This window comes from Theropithecus gelada, chromosome 11 (genome assembly GCF_003255815.1).
Source record: "Theropithecus gelada isolate Dixy chromosome 11, Tgel_1.0, whole genome shotgun sequence".
Lineage (NCBI taxonomy): Eukaryota > Metazoa > Chordata > Mammalia > Primates > Cercopithecidae > Theropithecus > Theropithecus gelada.
In genome coordinates, this window is record NC_037679.1 from 106,173,097 (window position 1) to 106,185,294 (window position 12,198).

At 41.1% G+C, this 12,198-nt stretch overlaps 1 protein-coding gene and 1 non-coding gene across 3 annotated transcripts in view; one reads left to right on the forward strand and one right to left on the reverse strand.

The window, feature by feature from the left end:
- Positions 1–12,198, reverse strand: part of LRP6 (LDL receptor related protein 6) — a 149,646-nt gene that overhangs the window by 103,637 nt on the left and 33,811 nt on the right. The window lies entirely within an intron of this gene.
- On the forward strand, positions 4,489–4,596 carry LOC112635640. The gene has a single exon (XR_003121984.1). It is a non-coding gene; the product is annotated as a U6 spliceosomal RNA (small nuclear RNA).

Genomic DNA, 12,198 nt, shown 5'->3' on the forward strand with positions numbered 1-12,198 from the left:
AAGGAATTCTAATGCACTCAGACAGGGCTTAGAACCAGTGAAGAGGAACGTGATGTTCTCAAGCACCTGTTTATCCATAGCATTTATTCTTGCACAGGTGGTGTTAATGTATGTAACTCATTAACCACTGACCCTAAATATTAGCTAATCATTAAGCCCCAGTTGGTACTCAGCCCTTCCGCTGTACAAGACCATATAAGGGAACAAAGCAACAAATAAAATCCCTTCTCACACAATGGCTTTCCACATTTCCTTCAAAAGCTCTACTAACTGAGAAGGGGGATTTGAAAAGTTCACAAGTACTGCTTAAATTTTACTAAGCAGTAAATTTTACTAAGTAAAAATACACACATCTGTGAGAATAAGTAGATTTTCAAATTTCCTCTATAACCTTTCAAGCTTTTGGCACCCAGTTTTATATATTTATAGCGATAACCCTCTATATATATAAAGAAAGATTCCATTCTTGCAGGGGAAACATTCCAAGACCCCCCAGTGGAAGCCTGAAACTGCAGATAGTACCAAACCCTATATATGCTATGTTTTTTCCTATGTATACATACTTATGACAAAAGTGTGGTCCATGAACCAATCAAGCGCCATCCTAGATCTACTAAATCAGAATCTGCACTGTAATGAGAGAATAAAACCAAAATATTATCTTTCCTTACATTAGTCTTTGTAACATCAGAAAATACATAGTAAATGTATAGTAACAAAAGTTACATATACAATCCTAAAAACACTAACGAATATTTCTAGGATAAGTATATAAAGCATTTAGCAAATCACTCCTAGATCAATTCAGAAAAACCACCAATTAAATCTCAATCATATTTTACTCTATTCTCTGAAGCCAAAATTATAGATGACACAGTCCAACACCAAAATAAAATACTTTAAATCATCCTCCCAGACTATGTGGTAATCTCCACACAGACCATTAGTTAAGAATAATAACAATTATAAAGATGCTCCAAGGATTTTAAGAAACACCTCCCTAATTATTTCACTCAAGTTCTTCATTTCATCAGGAAAAAAAAGGAGGACCTAAGACCTGAATTTCCCCAAACCATTTAGATGCATGTGATGGTCATTTATCTGAGCCTCCCAGAATGACTGGGAAATGAACATCCTACAAGTCTTGCCACAAACCAAGTGTTTAACAGAAAATTAGGTACAGGTATTAGCTACACTGAAACCCTGTTGCTGTGTTTCCCCTTGGGAATGATGGCTAAGGTACAGCCATGCCACACGTATTCAAACAATAATTTATATAAAATTACAAATACTGTAAAATACAACCACTACTGTATGATGAAGGAATCTGCACTTGTTTATATCAATACAATCTTTCATCTTGAGGGTCATTCAACAATATGACTGGTAATACACAGGTATGGGCCTAGGACCCTCTCCCAGTCCTACAAAATCCTACAGTATTTTTTAAATCAAATGCTAAAAATATTAATTATAGTTTTCTACTACTCCTATCTTAATTTTTAATGTGTATAAATTCCAAAGCTGAGATTATTTTTCATTGTTTTAAGGTTAATCAACTAATCTTATTTAAAGTATACACTGTATATATTAAGCTAAACATGAACTAAACACTGATGTCTCCAATTCTAATCCTTTACCACATGGATCATTCTAGCCCCCTTCTCCTTCCTTGTAATCCATTCCAACAGTGAGAAATCTGACTCCCACAATCCACCATCCACTTTACTTAACTGTTTAACTCTAGTATACATTACCAGAGGTATCAGAATCGTTAACTATACCTTTATATGAAGCAATATTATCAACTAACGTACACTACAAGTATAGAATATGTGCAGTGCTTTTTGCCTTTAGTATAACAGGCACTACGCATTTCCAAAATAAATTAGATCAACAGTTTTTCCCCATCACCCACTTCAAGGAGGTTGTTTCATACATCTCTAATACAATCAGATTCTTCTGTCTCAATCTGCATTCCATCCTGGAATCCCCCAGCCTCCTAAAAATATGGTATTTTAAAATTTGTATTCATTAAGGTCCACGCTTTCTGCTATCAAGTCCTATGGGTTTTGACAACTGTGTAGTATGCTTTTTTCCTATGTTTCTCATCTTCTACATATATAACATCTTACAAACAATTTTACCACCATTCTTCAAACAAACATACCTATTTCCACAGTCATCTTCAATTCTACTAAACAGAGTGCAGAGTCTACATGCTTGCAGGCTTATCTCCATGCACATACCGCCTTTTTTTCTCCACAATCTCTAGGAGACTCATTTCAGAAAACTTCACTTTCAGATTACTAACAGTTGTCTGCTCATGATTAGGCTTCAAAAGAAAAATGTCAGAGTTATTTATATAAAAAACAGATTTCATATCCTTATTTTACAACCAAGTTCTCTATCACTTATGTGTCTATCAAAAATAAATTAATGAAAGCCTGAAAACAGTTATGAATTCATTATACTGCTTTCACATCCACTTCAAACCTCCTATATATAAACTGATATGATATGGGTTCACTTACCCAGCTCAGTCTCACTACAAGGATTTTTAAACTAAATCAGTCCAGTCCACTGAACAGTATCAGCTTACTGTAGGTACACTGTCTTTCATAATAAATAACAGTATCAGTAGCGCAACACCAAGACACAGGGAACTAGACTAAGACCAAGGATATAAATAAGGTAAGAACATATTTATTCCCTGGATGCCTGCCTGAATCCAAAATAAAACCTCTGAATGGCCAGGGGCGGTGGCTCACACCTGTAATCCCAGCACTTTAGGAGGCCCAGGCAGGCGGATCACCTGAGGTCGGGAGTTCTAGACCAGCCTGACCAACATGGTGAAACCCCCATCTCTACTAAAAATACAAAAATTAGTCAGTTGTGGTGGCAGGCACCTGTAATCCCAGCTACTTGGGAGGCTGAGGCAGGCGATTCGCTTGAACCCAGAGGGTGGAGGATGGGAGGATGCAGTGAGCCAAAATCGTGCCACTACACTCCAGCCTGGGCAACAAAGCAAGACTCCATCTGGTGGGGGGAGAAGCTTGAAAATCGTTACTCTATCCTAATGTGAGTAATACTCTATCCTAATAGTGAGTAAAAAGCTGAACGACAACAACAAAGATCAACAACTCTTCTTAGATCCATCAGAGAGGTAAGGTCACAGGGCAAACCACTCCCCCACAATTGGATAGACAGACAAGGTGATACAAAGGATCATAATTTATCAAAGCAGAAATCCATAGACAAAAACCTCTCTATCGGAGCCAGCACCCAAGTAGGAAAACCTAAATTGCAACCGATGACTTACTGGAGGCTTGGTATGGACAAATCTGAAAGTTAAAAACTCTAGGGACACTTTTTTCAGTTTTACCTCCAGAAGCCCTACCGGGTTCTCATGGTAAGATCTGAGCCAGTGCGGTGGCTCACTCCTGTAATCCCAGCACTTTGAGAGGCCGAGGCAGGTGGATCACTTGAGGTCAGGAGTTTGAGACCAGCCGGTCCAACATAGTGAAACCCCTCTCTCTATTAAAAATACAAAAATTAGCTGGGCATGGTGGAGGACACCTGTAATCTCAGTTACTCGGGAGGCAGAAGCAGGAGAATCACTTGAACCCGGGAGTCGGAGGTTGCACTGAGCCAAGATCATACCATTGCACTCCAGCCTAGGCGACAGAGTGAGACTGTGTCTCAAAAAAAAAAAAAAAGAGAGAGAGAGAGATCCAAGAAAAATACCCACTGCTGCCTGTGCAAGGAGAGTTCTTGTAAAGCTATAGTTCTGGTAAGGTCTGCCCTCAAGAAAACCCATCTTACTACAGCCTAACCAACCTGGGGGAAGGAAAATATCTAGCTCAACCTCCCTCTTTCTGTCTACACAGAAGAAGAGAAATACTTAACTCCAGCCTCCTCTAACCATTCTGTCCCACCTAAGGGGATGAAAAGAACTGAGAAGCACTTGTGAAGCTCACAGCCCAGGGCAACGGCTCACTAAACAACTGAGATATAGTCATTGAACTACAGCCTACCATCACATTACAAAAGGCCTATATATCACAATTCCTTTTATCTGATATATCATATCTGGCTTTCAACAAAAAATTACAAGGCATACTAAAAGACAAAAAAGCAGTTTGAAGAGACAGAGCAAGTATCATAACCAGATTCAAATATGGCAAGAATATTGCAATAAACAGACAAGAATTTAAAACAACTATGATTAATATGCTAAGGGTGCTAATGGGAAAAAACAGACAACATGGAAGAATAGACTGATAATGTAAGCTAGGGGAAAAATCAAAGAGAAATGCTGGAGATCAAAAACACTATAACATAAATGAAGAATGCCTTTGATGGGTTCATTAGTATACTGTACGTGGCTGAGGAATCTGAGTTTGAGAATGTTCATAGAAACTTCCAAAGCTGAAAAGCAAATTTTTTAAAAAGACTGAAAAAAAGGGAACAGAGTATCTAAGAACTGCGTTCAATTCAGCAGCACACATACTAACACTGGAACAATTCAGAGAAGATCAGCATGGCCCTTGCGCAAGGATGACATGCAAATTTATAGTCTCGAACTCCTGACCTCAGGTGATCCACCCACCTTGGCCTCCCAAAATGCTGGGATTACAGGTGTGAGTCACCTCACCCGGCCTTATTCTTAGTTGAGCTAACAGGTAACAGTTTGTTCAAAATAGTAACAGCAACAATGCAGTCAATGATTTTAGCTTACATATAAGTGAAATGAATGATGGCAACAATACAGGGAGAAATTAGGAGTATTTCGTTCCAGCCAATTTTGTTGTAAGCCCAAAACTGTTCTAAAAAACGGTCTTTTATTTAAAAACAAACAAAAAACAAACAAAAAAACCAACAAAAAAAAGTCAAGAGGGGAGAGCCCTTTCTGCTTCAGTTTGCAGTTCTGTTTTGTTTTTTTTTTTTTTTTTTTTTGAGACAGAGTCTCGCTTAGTCGCCCAGGCTGGAGTGCAGTGGCGTGATCTCGGCTCCCTGCAAGCTCCGCCTCCCGGGTTCACGCCATTCTCCTGCCTCAGCCTCCCGAGTAGCTGGGACTACAGGCGCCCGCCGCCTCGCCCGGCTAATTTTTTGCATTTTTAGTAGAGACGGGGTTTCACCATGTTAGCCAGGATGGTCTCGACCTCCTGACCTCGTGATCCGCCCGCCTCGGCCTCCCAAAGTGCTGGGATTACAGGCGTGAGCCACCGCGCCCGGCCCAGTTTGCAGTTCTGTAAAGCTTGGCACTCATTTTTAGTATTCAGTGGTCAATAAGACGGGTACCAAATCCTCATTTGGCACATTTCCCCAAGAGTAGCTAAATCAAGTATCCAAGGTAAGGATTAAGAGAAAGAGAGCCTGGCCAGGTACAGTGGCTCACACCTGTAATTGCAGCCATTTGGGAGGCCAAGGCAGGGGGATCACCTGAGGTCAGGAGTTCAGGACCAGCCTGGTCAACATGGTGAAACCCCTGTCTCTACTAAAAATACAAAAATTAGCTGGGTGTGGTGATGCATGCCTGTAGTCCCAGCTACTGGGGAGGCTGGAAACACAAGAATCGCTTGAACCTGGGAGGCGGAGGTTGCAGTGAGCCGAGATCACGCCACTGTACAACAGCCTAGGTGACAGAGCAAGGCTCTATCAAGGAAGAGAAGAAAGAGACCTAACAGGAAGAGGTAAATGCTATGCCTAAAAGGTAACAAGTAGGTGTCTTCAGTTTATGCAGTGACCCAGCAGCAGAGTGAGTCTTTAGTCTCAGGATCTGCTTTATGAGCCTGTGCCCTTCTCTAGGGCAGGGGTCCTCAAGCCGCAGGCTGTGGACCAGTAGCAGTCAGTGGCCTGCTAGGAACTGGCCACACAGCAGGAGGTGAGCAGCAGGCAAGCAAGCATTCTGCCTGAGCTCTGCCTCCCGTCAGATCAGTGGCAGCATTAGAGTCTCAGGAGTGCGAACCTTATTGTCAACTGCGCATGCAACGGATCTAGGTTGCACACCTCCATATGTGAATCTAATGCCTGATCTGAGGTGGCACAGTTTCATCCGGAAACCATCCCACCCAGCCCACTACTGCCCAGTTCCTGTGGAAGAACTGTCTTCCACAAAACCGGTCCCTGGTGCCAAAAAGTTTGGGCACCACTGCTCTAGGGAAAGCAGAAAAATGACAACAGGCCCCAGCGAGCCAGGAAAGAGGCATTCATTGCATTCAAGGATGCAGCACTGAAGCCGACTCAAGAGGAGCGGCAGCTACTGAGGCCTGCTCAGAGGACACGGTGCAGGGATGTGATGCAGGAAAAGTCCTGAGGGGAAAAAACATTCTCAAGATCTGCTAGGATATGACACAAATATTTTCTATTAAAATGAAGAACATTGGCCTGGCACAGTGGTTCACACCTGTAATCCCAGCACTGTGGGAGGCCGAGGTAGGCGGATCACCTGAGGTCGGGAGTTCGAGACCAGCCTGACCAACATGGAGAATCCCCCTGTCTACTAAAAACACAAAATTAGCCCGGCCTGGTGGCGCATGCCTATAATCCCAGCTACGTGGGAGGCTGAGGCAGGAGAATCGCTTGAACCCACGAGGCGGAGGTTGCTGTGAGCCGAGATTGTGCCATTGCACTCCAGCCTGAGCAACAGAAGTGAAACTCCGTCTCAAAAAAAAAAAAAAAAGAATATCTCACACTGAGACTTGAAAATCTCTCGCTTAACTCAGCCATTTAAAAATTAAAGAGGCCGGGCGCGGTGGCTCAAGCCTGTAATCCCAGCACTTTGGGAGGCCGAGACGGGCGGATCACGAGGTCAGGAGATCGAGACCATCCTGGCTAACACGGTGAAACCCCGTCTCTACTAAAAAATACAAAAAACTAGCTGGGCTGTAGTCCCAGCTACTCGGGAGGCTGAGGCAGGAGAATGGCGTGAACCCGGGAGGCGGAGCTTGCAGTGAGCTGAGATCCAGCCACTGCACTCCAGCCTGGGCCACAGAGCGAGACTCCGTCTCAAAAAAAAAAAAAAAAAAAAAACATTAAACTGTGAGGTACATGCCTTGACTACTTCATTTTATTTTAGACTCTTTCAAAAAATAAAAATGGTGTGCACATATTAAAGAGCAGTTTTGGTTTTGTTTATTTAATCAACCTTAGAATCTACCTTAGAAACCTGTAGATACATAAAAGCACTTAACAATGAAGTTGCTTAATTCAGCTAGTTGTGTAATATATTCTGCAGGGGCTTTTATCAGCAACATATTTTAAAGTCAATTTTAGTATGCTTTGGGAAACAGAAAGCATGTGATAAATATCTCCCTTGGCTTCTCAAAAGCTAGGCTATAGGCTTATATAGAAGAAATCTCACTTCAGCAATAATCTTTATTAACTCTGGTTATGTAATCTATTTGGCCTCTAATTTATTTTGGCCTCAATTAGCTTTATTTTGGCTTTGAATTAAGAGAGAATGAACATATGTACTTGATACTGAATAATTAAATAAATATATGTGGTCACAGCTCCACTTTGCAATAGTATACACATCTGCTATTCATCCAAAAATCATGAAAACCAGGACCAGGCTGTTATATGCTGTTCATTAGTGTCCACATAAATGTAATCTTATTGCTGTGTCTGGTCTGATATTCATTTGTAATGCTTTCTGGAAAATAATTTTTAAATGCAGTTAAAGGTAGAAGATGGGCTTCATTTTAACTGGGAGAGAAGTAAAGCAAGTAAACATATATTAAGTTTTCAAGATGTCACAATTTCTTATGCCAGGAAAATAAAAATATCTCAAAATGATAATAAGATTAGACACACAAGCCATTTTTACAAATTTACTTTATACATTTTTATCATAATCCAAAGCATTTATTTGATTAGGTAAGGATAAAACAACAAATCTTCCAAAATATTCACACGCCCTAATTTGAAATGTATACTCAATTTGAATCCAGTTTCCCATAATGAAAATGTTCAGGAATGTTCAGTTTCAATAAATCTAGACTAAAGGGATAAAATTTCACCTTTTACAAGATGTAATTACATACAAAGGTGACTAATTAAGACATTGAGACTTGAGCTATAAAAACTAAGTGACCCAGATCTATACTAGGTCATAAATCATGTCATGATCTTTGAAGTTACTTATATAATCCTACCCATAATTAAAATAAGTCATTAATATACATGTGACTAATTCTCAACTATCATGCACATGGTACATGAAATAATAGACAATATTTTAAAACATGTAAGTTAGAGTTTCTATTCCGGTAATTTGGTAAAAAGACAACCAGAAAATACTTCTTTTACAAAACAAATAGAACTAATGGTGAATCTTTTTATCTGATTTATACATATACACAAAATAAAATATACAAACACCTCTTTAAATGTAGAACTTATCAAGAAAGTAGGGAAAATCTCCTGAGATCAAAAATGAACAAGAAAGTAAAAAGCAGTGCATGGCCGGGCGCAGTGGCTCACGCCTATAATCCCAGCACTTTGGGAAGCCAAGGTGGACAGATCTTCAGGAGTTCGAGACCAGCCTGGCCAATATGGTGAAACCCCATCTCTACTAAAAACACAAAAATTAGCCAGGTGTGGTGGCAGGTGCCTGGAGTCCCAGCTACTTGAGAGGCGAAGGCAGGAGAATAGCTTGAACCCGGGTAGCAGAGGTTGCAGTCAGCTGAGATCGTGCCACTGCACTCCAGCCTGGATGACAGAGCAAGACTCCATCTCAAAAAAAAAGCAGTACATGTTTGATCTGATGCTATGATGACCCTGGATTTTCTGATCTCAGAAACTGAGGAACGTCGATCACAATGGCAAACCAGGGAAGAGTTTGGCACACAAGACACAGTGTTAGAAGTAAGATTCCTGCACAAAGCATGGATCCTCAACAATGAAGTAGAAAGATCTGCCCACCGACAGAGGGAGACAAGGAAGTCTTTTTTGTCTTGCCCTAGGCTCTGAAAAGGTAGGAAAGATCACCAAAGACTTCATAATCATAAGACCGCCCCTAGGTAGGTTTAGAGTTTGATTCTATCCACATAGTACAGAAACTCCCAACTTCAGAAATTAAATATAAAAATTATTTCTGCTTGAATAGGGCAATGATAACATTTGATAACTCATTTACCAAAACTCAAACTAAGCTGGGCACAGTGGCTCATGCCTGTAGTCCCAGAAGTTTTTAGATCAGCCCAGGAAACAGTTTTTTTGTTTTGGTTTTTTTGTTTAAACAACAACAACAACAACAACAACAACAAACTCAGGCTGAGCAGCGCAGTGGCTCATGCCTGTAATCGCAACAGTTTGAGAGGCTAAGGTGGGCAGATCACTTGAGCCCAGGAATTCAAGTCCATCCTGAGCAACACGGCGAAACCCTATCTCTAAAAAAGATACAAAAATTAGCCAGATGTGGTGGCACACACCTGTAGTCCTAGCTGCTCAGGAGGCTGAGATGGGAGGATTGCTTGAGCCTGGGAGGCAAAGGTTGCAGTGAGCTGAGACCGCGCCACTGACCAAGTGAGACTCTGCCTCAAAACAAACAAACAAAACAAAAAAACCCTCAAACTTCACACTTGAGATCTGTGCAATTTACTGTATATAAATTATACTTTAAAAAGTTAAGTGGTCATCTGGGCACGGTGGCTCACGACTGTAATCCCAGCACTTTAGGAGACCGAGGTGGGCGGATCACAAAGTCAGGAGATCAAGACCATCCTGGCTAACACGGTGAAACCCTGTATCTACTAAAAAATACAAAAAATTAGCCGGGCATGGTGGTGGGCACCTGAAGTCCCAGCTTATCGGGAGGCTGAGGCAGAATGGCATGAACCCGGGAGGCAGAGCTTGCAGTGAGCCGAGATCACGCCACTGCACTCCAGCCTGGGCAACAGAGTCAGACCCTGTCTCAAAAAAAAAAAAAAAAAAGTTAAGTGGTCACTGGAAACACCTCCAGTGAACTTGGCAAAAGCAACCCAAAATCTCTCTGGAGGAGAGTCAAGTCACTCAGAATTCTCAAGGATAGCCTCTCTGAAGATCAGCTCACAATCCAAAACTATATAAAACACTCAAGGAAACATTTAACCTTAAGCAAGAATCCAGCAGGTATAAATTTAAAAAAAAAAAGTGGATTTTTAAGAACTTCAGAAAACTGAACAACTTGATAGAGATTATAATTTAAATTATTAAAACACATAAAAGATGGAATAAAATACATGACACAAGGAAAGACATCATCAAACAATAATAGATATCCCTAATAAGAAAACACAAGAAAGCAATCCTCAGTGCATGCTAAAATAATCAATAGATGAGTGGTTAATAAGGAACTAGGTATTTGGCAAAATACAAAAGGATCATCCCACAAATAAGGACACAAGAGGAAAGGGCTCAACTTACAAATAAAGATAGTAACTTTCAGGCACTAGAGTCAAAAACCAAATATTACAACAAAAGATGCCCCTAGCATCCCAACTGCCAGAAAATTTGACCATCTGAACCTACTGAATAATCTTAGCATCACTACAATATAGGACAACTTCTGATGTGACAAATACAAAGTACTCAGTACTACCTATGAGGCATTCATGCCAAAATGTTAACTCTGTCTCTAATCAAGTCTTCAAATCTAATTTCATTTTCCAAGTAACAGGGGGATAAAAATAAATCAAATACCACAATAATTTGTTAGAAAATAAAAAATTGGCCGGGCGCAGTGGCTCACGCCTGTAATCCCAACACTTCAGGAGGCTGAGGCAGGCGGATCACGAGGTCAGGAGATCGAGACCATCCTGGCTAACACGGTGAAACCCCGACTCTACTAAAAACACAAAAAATTAGCTGGGCGTAGTGGTGGGCGCCTGTGGTCCCAGCTACTTGAGAGGCTAAGGCAGGAGAACGGCGTGAACCCGGGAGGCAGAGGTTGCAGTGAGCCGAGATCACGCCACTGCACTCCAGTCTGGGCAACAGAGCCACACTCCATCTCAAAAAAATGAATGAATGAATGAATGAATGAATGAAAGAAAATAAAAAATCTGGGACATTCTACAGGACAGCTGACCCAGTCTTTTCAATTAAGTCAACAGGGTAAGAGATAAAAAGGGAAAAGGGGAGGACCAACTCAACTGCTCTAGAAAAACCATGTGCAACTTGTAAACCTGTTTGGATCCCGATTTCAAACAAACCAACTATAAAGCAACATTTCTGAGACACAGATATCTGAGTACCAACAGACTAATTTGTAACGTTAAAGAACTGTTCATTGCAAGGTATGTCAAAGACAATGGCATTATGATTCTAGAAAAAAGTATTTTTTCGAGATGCAAAATAAAATATTTACAAGTGAGATGTCGATATGTGAATCTGCTTTAAAATATCTCAGCTAATTAAAAAAAAAAAAAAAGAAAAACGCCTAAAAGCCTACATATAGAGAGTGGTTGAATAAACTATGGTACATTCACACAATGGTACACTATGCACTGGCAAAAAATGAGGAAGAGCTCTATGAAATGATATGGAATGACGTTCAAAATGTTAAGTTTTGGCCAGGTGCAGTGGCTCATGCCTGTAATCCCAGCACTTTGGAAGGCCGAGGCAGGTGGATCACAAGGTCAGGAGTTCGAGACCAGCCTGACCAACACGGAGCAACCCCGTCTCTACTAAACACACAAAATTAGCCGGGCATGGTGGTAAATGCATGTATTCCCAGCTACTCGGGAGGCTGAGGCAGGAGAATCACTTGAACCCAGGAGGCGGAGGTTGTGGTGAGCCAAGATCGCACCATTACACTTTAGCGTGGGCAACAAGAGTAAAAAACTCTGTCTCAAAAAAATAATAATAATAATTTTAAAAAATTAGCCAGGCATGGTGGCACACGCCTGTAGTCCCAGCTACTTGGGAGGCTGAGGCCAAAGAATCGCTTGAACCCAGGAGGCGGGAGGTTGCAGTGAGCACAGATCATGCCACTACACTCCAGCCTGGGCGACAGAGCAAGACTTCGTCTCAAAAAAAAAAAAAAAAGTTTAAAAAGAAAGTGCAAAAGAACATCTATAGTATGTTACTCTTTCATGTAAGAAAAGAGGATTGTAAGAATACACACATTCACGGCTGGGCACGGTGGCTCACGCCTGTACTTCCAGCACTTTGGGAGGCTGAGGTGGGCAGATTACGAGGTCAGGAGTTCAA